We start from the raw sequence: 11,487 nt of genomic DNA, 5'->3' as shown, positions 1-11,487 counted from the left end.
TTTCAATTGCCTCACATGCATGTGAAAGCTGGACGATGAATAAGGAAGACCAAAGAAGAATTAACACTTTTGAATTGTGGTGTTGGCGAAGAATATTGAATATACCATGGACTGCCAAAAGGAAGAACAAATCTGTCTTGGAAGAAGTACGACCAGAGTGCTCCTTAGAAGCAAGGATGGCGAGACTACGTCTCACATACTTTGGACATGTTGTCAGGAGGGATCAGTTCCTGGAGAAGGGCATAATGCTTGGTAAAGTAGAGGGTCAGCGAAAAAGAGGAAGACCCTCAATGAGATGGATTGATACAGTGGCTGCAACAATGGGCTCAAGCATAACAACGATTGTGGGGATGGTGTGAAGACCCAGCAGTGTTTCGTTCTGTTGTACATAGCGTCACTATGAGTTGGAACCAACTCGACGGCACCTAACAACAACATGATTGCCAAATGAATAAATTAATTGATGTATATAAAGAAGGAGCCCTGATGGAACAGTGATTAAACTGTCAGTCGTTAACTGAAGGATTGGTAGTTCAAACCCACCAGTAGCTCTACAGGAGAAAGATGTGGCAGTTGGCTCCCATAAAGATTTATGGCCTTGGAACCCTATGGGGCAGTTCTACTCTGTCATATAGGGTCGCTATGAGTCAGAATCGACTATATGGCAGTGGGTTTGGTTTTGGTTTACATACAAAGAGCCCTTACAACACTGCTTGGCAAAGGGAAAGCGGTCAGTAAATGTTAAGCTTTTACTGTTACAGTACGTCATCAAGTCCAACACATCATCAATTGTTAGTCACACCACTCTTTTATATAACATAAGAAAGAAAAACACATCCAAGATGGGGAGTCTAGTGAGAGACCTCAGCATAAACCTGGGACATCAAAAAGCTATATCCTTAGAGGTGGAATACTCCAGAAATAAATCTGCCATTCAGAAAGGCACAACAAGAAGATGGGGGAAAAATGTCTCCACAGAATTTGAACCGCAAGCAAGTACTCATGCAGGTTTTGATCTGAGTTCACACTACCAGTATGACTTGAAACATCTCAGCAAATAATTTAATTTAAAGTGGTCTCAGGTTGGTAGTGCTCCCAGGTTACCAGCTGAAACAACACAAATCCTCTCTGGAAGAGTTTAATTTTATTGCAGGCTGATGGTGACTGCTAGGTGCTATTGAGTGTAAGACACAACCACTCTTAGATACCAGAAAAGGTGGAAAAACATCTTAAAATCAATGAAATAATCTAAGGTACAACTACTTGTCTGGGGGAAAAGAGAAAGAAGGAAACCAAAAACTCAGAGAAGAAACTAGTCTACAGGACTAATAGGGCTTCGAACTGGTTCGTTCCAGTTCGAACCCCTGCTGAGAATTTGTGGATATACTGAATCGGAATCTACATTTTACCAAGATCCCAGGTGATTCTTATGTATAAAAAAATTTAAAAACCAGCAGCATAGCTTCACCTGGGAACTTGGTAGAAATGCAGTCTCAGCAGGGGTTTGAACCAGAACAAACTGGTTGGAAGCCCTAACTAACAGTCTATACAAACCACGGCCTCATCTGCCCTAAGACCAGAGGAACTAGATGGTGACTGGCTACTACTACTGAACATTCTGATCAGGGCCACAATAGGTGAACCCTGAGAGAATAGGAGAAAAACCTGGAACAGAATCTCAAATTCCTAAAAACAAAACAAAACAAAACCACAGACTAACAGTTTTACTGGACTGGTTGAGACTGGAGAACTCCCCAAGACTACTGCCCTGAGATACTCTTTAAACCTTGAACTGAAACTAGCCCCAAAGGTTACCTTTTAGATAAATAACAGATTGCCTCACAAAACAAAGAATATCACCCATGGGTACTGTGTTCCTTTAAAAAATCATCTATATGAGACCAGTCAACAATTACTTTAACAAAGATGAGAAGGTAAGGGTACAAGGAAACTTGATTAATGGAAACAGAACAGCCAGAATGGAAATATTGAGAATGCTCATGCATTGTGAAGAATGTAACCATTGTCACTGAACAGTTCGTGTAGAAAATGTTAAATGGGAACCTAAACTGCTGTGTAAGCCTTCACCAAAAACAATATTATTTTTTTAAAAAATCAATGAAATATAGTGGTATCATCCTTGTCATCATTGTCGTCATTATCATCATCATCGTCATCATTGTCATCATCGTCTTAGGGAATAAAAAGAATCAGCAATGGCACCTGGGCTATTTTTAACGTCTAGCCCTCACGCTCTACCCCAAAGGAGTCTTAACCACAAGGAAAGGATGACAGAGTACTGGAGTTGCACAGGACATTAAATTCACTAATGTTAAATATTCTCTGGGGTTTTTTTCTTTTTGTTGAGACTATGCCTATAAAAAAAAAAAAATCCCTTTCCTCTTTGAACATAGCTTAGACAATCCTTCACACACATGCGTACCCCACTCTATCCCCATGCATAGATATTAACCGTGGTACCTCCCCGAATCTCTCTAAGGAACATTCACTGTCCTCTTGTAGGTCAAGGTTGAGCCTTGGTAGAGTAACACACACATATTAAGCAATCTTTTGCTGAAACACAAGCAGAGTTGTGCTAGAGCACAGGTCTCATGGTGATAATAAATATTATTGTGCCAAGAACACTTGAATTTCTAAGTAGGACAGTTTTCCTATCAATTCTGGATTTAATATTGCATTGACAGTAATTTGAATTGCTCATACAACATAAAGCCTATTACTTTTTTACTTATAGTCTACTGTACTAGAATAACAAAGGAAGAAAGATCTCCACTGTTAAGCCTGAAGTAATGCACAACATCTGTTAGCAAGGAGTCTTTGACATATTTTTTACCATCACCAGGTCACCGTATCAATCAATGTGGTATTTCCAACGGCCTACTAGACATCTCTATGTGAATGTCCCAGAGGCCACTCAAATTCAATAGTCCAAATCCAAACTAGTGATCTACCTCCTCCCAATCCACTCTTCCTCATACATACTGTCCCTCTGAGTAGTTACCACTGAAGATAATTTTCAGACCCAATAATCTGGATTTCAATCCTAGCTGTACCTAGAACATATTAGTTTTCTTCATCTCTGATGTCTGGTCTGTAAAACCGTATGATTTTATGGCATCATGAGGATTAAATAATGAGATAACACCTACAGGGCCTAGCCTAGTGCCCAGCACATAGCAGGTAATCAATGATCATTATTCTTCATCTTATTATTATCATCATGATTCTTTCCCCACATAGCAGAGCTCCTGCATAAGCTATTCTTTCGTCATGGAATGTCTTCTTTCCCTTCTCTGTCAAGGAAACTGCTACTTATTCTTCAAGACCAAATCCAAATGTCACCTCCTCTGTGAAACTCTCCTGCTCCTCCAGGAATATTTTATAGCACTTTCTTCTGAAGCATATTTAACTTCATATAGTAATGACCTTATGACCAATCAACACTTATCATTCAACCAAATTCAACAATACATAGCACATGATGCCTCCACCTTCTCCCCAGAGAGACATTGCTAATCAACCACAACACCATTTCCCCAAGTCAGGATGCAACTTCAGAATACTTTCAACACTATTCTCTAGGCAGTACTGGTACTAATCAATAAGAGCATGTATATTTATTACATATTGTGGAGTGAATTGTATTCCCCAAAAAAGACATGTTTAAGTCCTTACCCCTAATACCTGTGGAAATAGGGTCTTTGAAGATGTTATAAGTTAACATGAGGCCATACTAGAGAGGGTAGACCTTAATCCAGTATATCTGGTGTCCTTATAAAAGAGGAAGAACAGCTACATAAAGATGCATCTATAAGCCAAGGAATGCCTGGGGCCACCAGAAGCGGGGAGAGATGAGAAAGGATCTTCTCTTAAAAACTTTGGAGGCAGGATGGCCCAACAACATGTTGATTTGGACTTTTAGCCTCCAGAACTGTCAGACAATAAACTTCTGTTCTTAGAAGCCACCCAGTTTGTAGTATTTTGTTACGGAAGCCCTCTTGTTGTTAGGTGCCGTCGAGTCGATTCTACTCATAGCGACTCATAGCAACCCTATGTACAACAGAATAGCCCTAGGAAACTAATATACAGTTGGCCCCCCATATCCTCAGCTCCAAGTCTGTGGATTCAACCAACCACGGATCGAAAATATACAAAACAAGAAGGTTCCAAAAAACAAAGTTTGAATTTGCCACACACCGAACACTACACAGAATCCACGCAGATGAAGTGATATGTAGGCACACCCTGCTGTAGCCTCCCGCCATTTCACAGATCCTCAGTCTCTCTCCGGCACTCGTTTCAGCATTGTTTGCCTTGGGTCTCATTCCATTGCTACTTGTGTTGTGTGCACCCTTTGTTTCTGTGAAAAAATGGCCCCCAAAAAGCAATTAAGTGGTCAAAGCAATCCCTCAAAGACTAAGTGTGAGGGGGTGAGGAGAGCGGGAGGAAGGAGCTTAAGGCCAGTAAGGTATGGCTGGCTAGCTATGGGAAGCACTACAGCCTCCAGAACTGAAAGATCACAGGAGAACTGGCATCAGCTAATGCCCAGGCAGCACCAGTGTTCCCAGAAGAGCTCAAGAAACTCACAGAAGAGAAAGGCTACCTTCCAGAGCAAGTCTTCAACAGTGATGAAACAACTATTTACACAGCATTTACATTGTATTAGGTATTATAAGTCATCTAGATATGATTTAGAGTATACGGGAGGATGTGCATAGGTTATATGCAAATACTATGACCCTTTATATAAGGCACTTCAGCATCCCTGGATTTTGGTATCTGAGGGGGTGGGGTGTCCTGGAACCAATCCCCTGTGGATACCGAGGAACAACTATACCACCCTAGCAGCCTGAGGCCAGAGGCTATGCCTTGAGAAGTCGATAACCCATGTTAGGCCTCCCATTCCTCCCCTGTACAATGGAACGTTTTATAGGATTGCTGCTGGCTCCCAAATCCTATGACTCTATATTGGTGACCCCAGGAACTTGATTGGCCAGAACTGATGTCATCATAGGGAAGATGTGCAGCACAGCTCTGCACGCAGCTCCCACTCCGGGTCCAAGACCATTTCTTATCTTAGAGTGAGGCATGCCTTCAGACACTTGCAAATTGAAGCTGGTGTCTACGTAATTGAAATAGAAATGGGGTGAGAATTTGTGATCTTTCAGCTTGGCAGATAGCAGCTGCCACTTACCAAAGCCTACCTGATTGCAGCTATTTTGCACCTGCTGAGAAAAAGTTTTCAGCAAAAGAGATTATTTCCTTTTTTACCCTTGGCTGAGAGCAAGCCTCCATAGTTTTCACCCAGTTGTACAGAACAGAATCAGGTGCAGTCTCCCTTATGTATCTGGACACTGATGAGTTAACATACCTGGCCAAACAACTTCCACTAAGTCCTGGCACTCACAATGGGAGTTTTAAATATCCACTGAGTTAGTTTGTCGAAAACTGTCCATCTTATCGGAAATGGTGCTATTCAAAGAAAAGAACGTCGGAGAATTTTCATTTCTATGTATATTTCTTAAAATAAGAAAAAAAATCTGCTTTCGTATCTTATATATGACTGCATAAAGATTAAATTTTCTCTGGAGATTATTTGTTGATTGTATAAGACAAATACTCAGATTGATTCAGTAGACATTATCATAAAAATATACACAAAGGTAGTTCTAGAGAGAAAAATTACCAATAAATAGTTGTGAAAAGAGAAAAGAACATTTTCCCAAACTCAGAAAACAGATTCAATTGGTAGGAGGTAACAGTACAAAAAGAGGACAGAAGAAGAGTTGATGCATTCAAATTGTGGTGTTGGTAAAGAATACTGAATATACCATGGACTGCCAGAAGACCAAACAAATCAGTCTTAGAAGAAATACAACCAGAATGGTCTTAGAAGAAAGGATGGCAAGACTTTAGCTCGCTTGCTTTGGAAACATCATTAGAAAAGATCAATAGCTAGAAAAGGACATCTGGCTTGGTAAAATAGAGGGTCAGCAAAAGCAATGGAAACCCTCAATGAGATGGGTTGACACAATAGCCACAACAATGGACTCAAACATGCCAACAATCATGAATATGATACAGGACCATGCAATGTTTTGTTCTATTATACATGAGGTAGGCATGAGGCGGGGCTGACTTGCAACAGCTAACAACAACAACAAGCTTATGCTGGATCTTAATATTTTGACAAGATCTCATCTCTGCTGCCCAAGACTCTCGATGTGCCCCAGCCTTGGTGAATATTTTTCTGTCAAATTAGGTCCCAACGACTAAACTTTCACAATTACTAAAGTGCTTACCTCACAGCACAAGAAACTCCCCTGTGTGTATCTCTTCACTTTGCAACGACTTGCTTGTTGTTGCTTTTGTTAGTTGCTATCAAGTCAGTTCTTGACTCTTAGCAACCCCATGCACAATGGAACGAAACGCTGCCCAGTCCAATGCCATCCCCATGATCGGTTGGGATTTGGATCATTGTGATCCATAAGGTTTTCACTGGCTGAGTTTTGAAAGTACCTCACCAGGCCTTTCTTCCTAGTCCCTCTTACTCTTGAAGGTCTGCTGAAACCTGTTCAACATCATAGCAACACACAAAGCCTCCACTGACAGATGGGTGGTGGCTACTCATGAGGTGCACTGGCCAAGAATAAAATCCAGGTGTCCCTTGTGGAAGGGAAAAATTCTACCACTGAACTACCTTATTGTTATCGTTGTTAATTGCTGTCAAGTTGATTTGGACTCATGGCGGCCCCAAGTGTGCAGAGCAGAACTATGCTCCATAAAGTTTTCAGGGTGGGACCTTTCAGAAGCAGATCACCCAACCTGTCTTCCGAGGCACCTCTGAGTGGGTTTGAACTGCAAACCTTTCAGATAGTAATCCAGCGCTTAACCATTTGTGCTATCCAGGGATTCCTGAACCACCTTAGACTTGCTTAATGTTCTTTCCCTATTGGACTGTGAGCTCTTGGAAGGCAGAAGCTGTATCTGTCTTGTTCACCAGTCCTTCCGCATTGGCAAAAGCAGCCAAGCCAGAAGCCTCGTGTACATAAACCTAGAAAAGGTGTGAGAAATCTAGGGACAGTTTTGTAGGCTTGATTGAGAGCTGTGTGGTCCATCTCCTTAAATCATAGATCTATTGACCTAGTGCAGCAAGAAGAGAAAGGCCACCACCACACCCACATTTCTCCTCCAGCACCTAACCACCAATTCACAAGATGACACTTAGAGAACGCATACTTCATGTTGACTTAAAAACAATCTCTGCTGAATTTGTTAGGTAATTTTCCAAAGCTTGAAGTGGGCCCATATTCCTAGCATATATTGACATTTTCATGCGTTTTGTTATTTTTAGGTGATATTTTGCAGATCAGGCTTTGCTCCTGATTTTGACAAAGCTTTTTCTTCCTGAGCAAAACAGACGAGCAGTTCAGCAAGACAGGGCAGCTTTTATCTGCAAAAAAAATCTGCCTTTCAGCAGAGCAGCCAATACGAGCAAAACGGAACACACAGTATTTTCTATATGTGAATTGTGATTCTTTTCCCCCATGAGATGTGCAAGTGGCAAGATAGTTTATTCCCGTGTGGCACTGATAGCGGGTCCTGAATACTTCTGAATATATCACTTTTATTGCCTTTTATACTGAATAACTGAGAAAGAAAAAATACTTTTGTGAGAATTCAAAATCAAAATAGTTTAGTAGCTTTTAGAATCCACCTCCAGGACATAAAGAAAAGCTTAAGAAAACAAATAATTCTGTTCCTGCTAAGGATGCCAAATACCACTCCCACTGAGAGAGGGCCCCTTGACAGAAAGGGAGACATTATCAAATATTTATGTTGACTAGCAGGGTAAGTGTTCCATTTGGGGTTCAAGCACTGCGGGTCCTGTCCCTGCTGCTTTAGAACGTACCATGGAAAGGACAAAAATCACTCCAGAATGCTTTGGCCTGCAACATTTCAGTCCTGCATACAACTTCTGGGATTTTGTTTAGATGCTTCCTAATGGCGTATTTCATATGAGAAATCTCATCTCTCCATTGTCGATCAATCACGAGGATTCTTGTTCAATATATATCATTTCTTGTCTTTTCAGGTAAATTTTTAATAGAATTCCTCCTCTTTCCATGATCGAGAACTCCACAAACCAAGATATGTTGTTTCAACCCCTTTAATTCCCAGCTTGTCATTTTTTATTTAAGTGAGAAGTTGTCTGTACCTTAAGATAAAGTCCAAGTGGCTTGGCATGATATAAAACCCCCTTCGTGATCTGACCCCTGAGTATTCATCCAGCCTCATCTCCCAGTCTCCCTAGACTCAGACCCAGTACTCTAGTCACAGTGAGCTTCTTATGGTTCTTGAGAAACATCATGCTTTCTGATGACCTCATACATTGGTATAGTTCCTTCTACCCCAAATTTCAGTTTCAGGAAAAAAACAAAAACCTTTCTTTAGACTCTGAAAAACTTCTCCTCCTTTCCGACAGTTTGTCTAGCCCCTAGCCGTCCCCCACTGTCTCATTAGGAAGTTAGTCTCTGTATTCCTGGGGAATCCATTGTTGTTGTTGTGCACGATCAAGTCAATTCCAACTGATAGTGACCCCTCGTACAGAACAGAACTGCCCCTAGGCTGTAATCTTTACAGGAGCAAATCACCAGGTCTTTTCTCCCTCTGAGTGGCTGGTGGGTTCAAACTGCTGACCTTTCAGTTAGTAGCCGAGTGCATAACCATTACTCCTTAGGGAGTCCATAGTTATAGATACACACACCCATATATATATATATGAACCAATATAAACTATGCATAAACACACACACTTTGTATTGGTTCAGTCGTGCTATAATTATAGTACCATTAATTGAGCACCTACTTTGTGTCTGGAATTGTGCTAGGGCCTTTACACATATAATGTCTATTCTTTACAACTACACTCCAAGTAAGTACTCTTATTCCTCATTTTATAGCTGAGGAAATTGTTGGTCAAAGGGAATAAATGATTTGCCCAGAGTAACAGCTAATCAGTGGTGATGTCAAGATTCAAATCAGACTTGTCTAAAAAGCAAGTCATCTTTCCATTACACTTTCGGGATATCGTATCTCATAGCACTATATTTATTTAGTCAGGTCTGTCTACTCCAATATATAATAATGCCTTGAGGGAAATATCATATATCCCTGGCTCTAGAAACTCACTGGTTAGCACATACTAGGTGCTGAAGAAGTGCTGGTCAATCAATAAATCAAATGACTATGATAATTAGTTTCAAGTAACAAAAAAAGTTATTATAAGTGGAAATCTAGATGTTTAGATATCTCTTGATGTTTTATTTTAATCATTTTCAAGAGGCAATGCAGTTAAAAGAAAAGATGACTTAGAGATTGAGAGACTAAATTCTAATCTCCACATTGCACAGATTAGTTCCTGTCTCCAGATTTCTCAGATATAAAATGGAGAGATAATAAGAGCCCCTTCCTCACAGATTTCTGAGGCTTACCTCTGATAAAGCCTGTAAAAGTCCATACTTTATAAACCCTAAAGATCTACACAATATTGATATTCAGCTGATGTTGATGTTGGCTGATATTGATACTCAACTACTCCTGCTGATTTTCTTCAGAGGCCATTTATTTTAAAAAATATTAATTTTGTAACAAGGAAAATGAGGGTAAAAGAGAGTTGATATTTTCCATAAGTCAACCATATTTACTGAACACCTACGTCATGTAAGATACAGATTCTGAGTTAAGTTTTTGCACCTAAAAGAATATAGTTGATGGTGGTAGCAAATACGAAGGGGGGGAGGGACTAACATATATTTATTATAATAATTCATTTAATGTCTTCTTTCTCACTAGGGTTGAAATTCTAAAAGGGCAGGAACCATGTCTGTTTCGTTGTCACTACAGATTACTACTATAACATTTGGTATACCAGTGGTGTTCAACAAACATTTGTTGATTATGTGTTCATGGATTATTGCTTAATAAAATACCTTGATAATCATTTTGGGTTTCTAGATAAGGCATGGTCTGGAAATTGAGGGTAAAAAGATTTTCTATATATGCAAAGCAACAGGAATTTGAGATTGAAAACTGGAGAGGAGGAGTGGAAGAGAAGGGCTGATAGAAGAAAGGAAGTCCAGGAAGGGAGGAGCAAGCCAAGATCTAAGTGTAATGACCCAAACGACATTTTCTAGAAAGAAAAGAGAACACCTGAACTTTTACTATCTAGTGATAATTACAGTTCTTGGATCATTTTATTGTACCAAGATGTGTTTTCTCCCTCCCACACAACACACACACATACACACACTTCTCAAGAAATATGTTTCTATCTCTAGGCTTTAATGCTCCTTCCCCAAGTTCTTCTTCTCTGAAGCTAATCACGCACATTGGAGAGACATGGGTTTGACTCATGGGCAAGTAAACTTTACCTCTCTGAATCTCTAATCTGGGAAATGAGGGGAGTAATCTCCCATTTCTCAGAGTTACAGTAAAAATTGAAAGAGGTAATATATATAATGCATCTATCATTAAATGTCTATTCCATTCCCTACTCCCTATCCTCTCCGTATTCATCCTAAATCATAAGGGAAGCAATTTTTATCTACGGAGACTCAGTTCAGCAGAAGTGGAAAGACGTGTGTATGCATGTGTGCGCGCGCGCACACACACACACACATAACATGCTACCTTTTACCAAAATGCAATAGCACTGAGGTCCAACATTTCCAAATAAAAAAATAATCCACTTGGCAGAACATTCTGAGAGTTCTTAACTACAAAGGGCCATGCTAGTAGCACCTTGAAATACAACCTTTGGGTCTCTTTAGCTTGAAAAATCTTCAAGAAGCTCTTTGATTTCAGAGAACATCCCTATTTTCGGTAGCTTTAAACTATAATTGCTGAGGGTCCCTGGTGGGGAAAAAAATAAACTCTCATAAAGAAAAAGAAAACATCTCAATAAAGGCTTCCAGAAAATAAAATCACACTGGTTTGCAAAAATTCTTAAGCAAGCTCTTCCTCTGCACAGCATAGACTGGGGCAGCTGGCAGGAAGCAGCCAAGAATTGCAACAGGAGAAACCAGGAAAGAGTTACAGGGCTCCATAACCCAAACGGTTTTTAATAAGTTGAACATCTTCCCTTCCTTATCTGAAAATTATGGAAATTCGACTTATTTTACCTTTTAACAGTTAAATAAAAAGTGTAAAATAAAAATAATCTTCCCAGGACATTTTGCCTCTGCTTTCTTAGAGTGATAGACAAGTGCGTTAAGTTCACATAAATTATATGCCTAAATACACCAGCTGAACAATATGCTACCACACACCCATCAGTCTGCTTCCCTTAAGTGGGTTGAACTTGACCTTCAAAGCCCTTGAAATGCCAAAAAAACTTATTCTTTTCTGACATTTATGAGTGTCTTTTCTGCATGACTGCCTTTTATCGCCTGGAAATAATAGTAA

At 40.0% G+C, this 11,487-nt stretch overlaps 1 protein-coding gene across 2 annotated transcripts in view; it reads right to left on the bottom strand.

Moving 5' to 3' along the window:
* Positions 1 to 11,487, bottom strand: part of ST6GALNAC3 (ST6 N-acetylgalactosaminide alpha-2,6-sialyltransferase 3) — a 667,044-nt gene that overhangs the window by 402,708 nt on the left and 252,849 nt on the right. The window lies entirely within an intron of this gene.

Source organism: Trichechus manatus, unplaced genomic scaffold (genome assembly GCF_000243295.1).
Source record: "Trichechus manatus latirostris isolate Lorelei unplaced genomic scaffold, TriManLat1.0 scaffold00003, whole genome shotgun sequence".
NCBI lineage: Eukaryota > Metazoa > Chordata > Mammalia > Sirenia > Trichechidae > Trichechus > Trichechus manatus.
The sequence above is the reverse complement of the archived record's forward strand: the minus strand, read 5'-3'. Positions and strand labels throughout refer to the sequence as shown.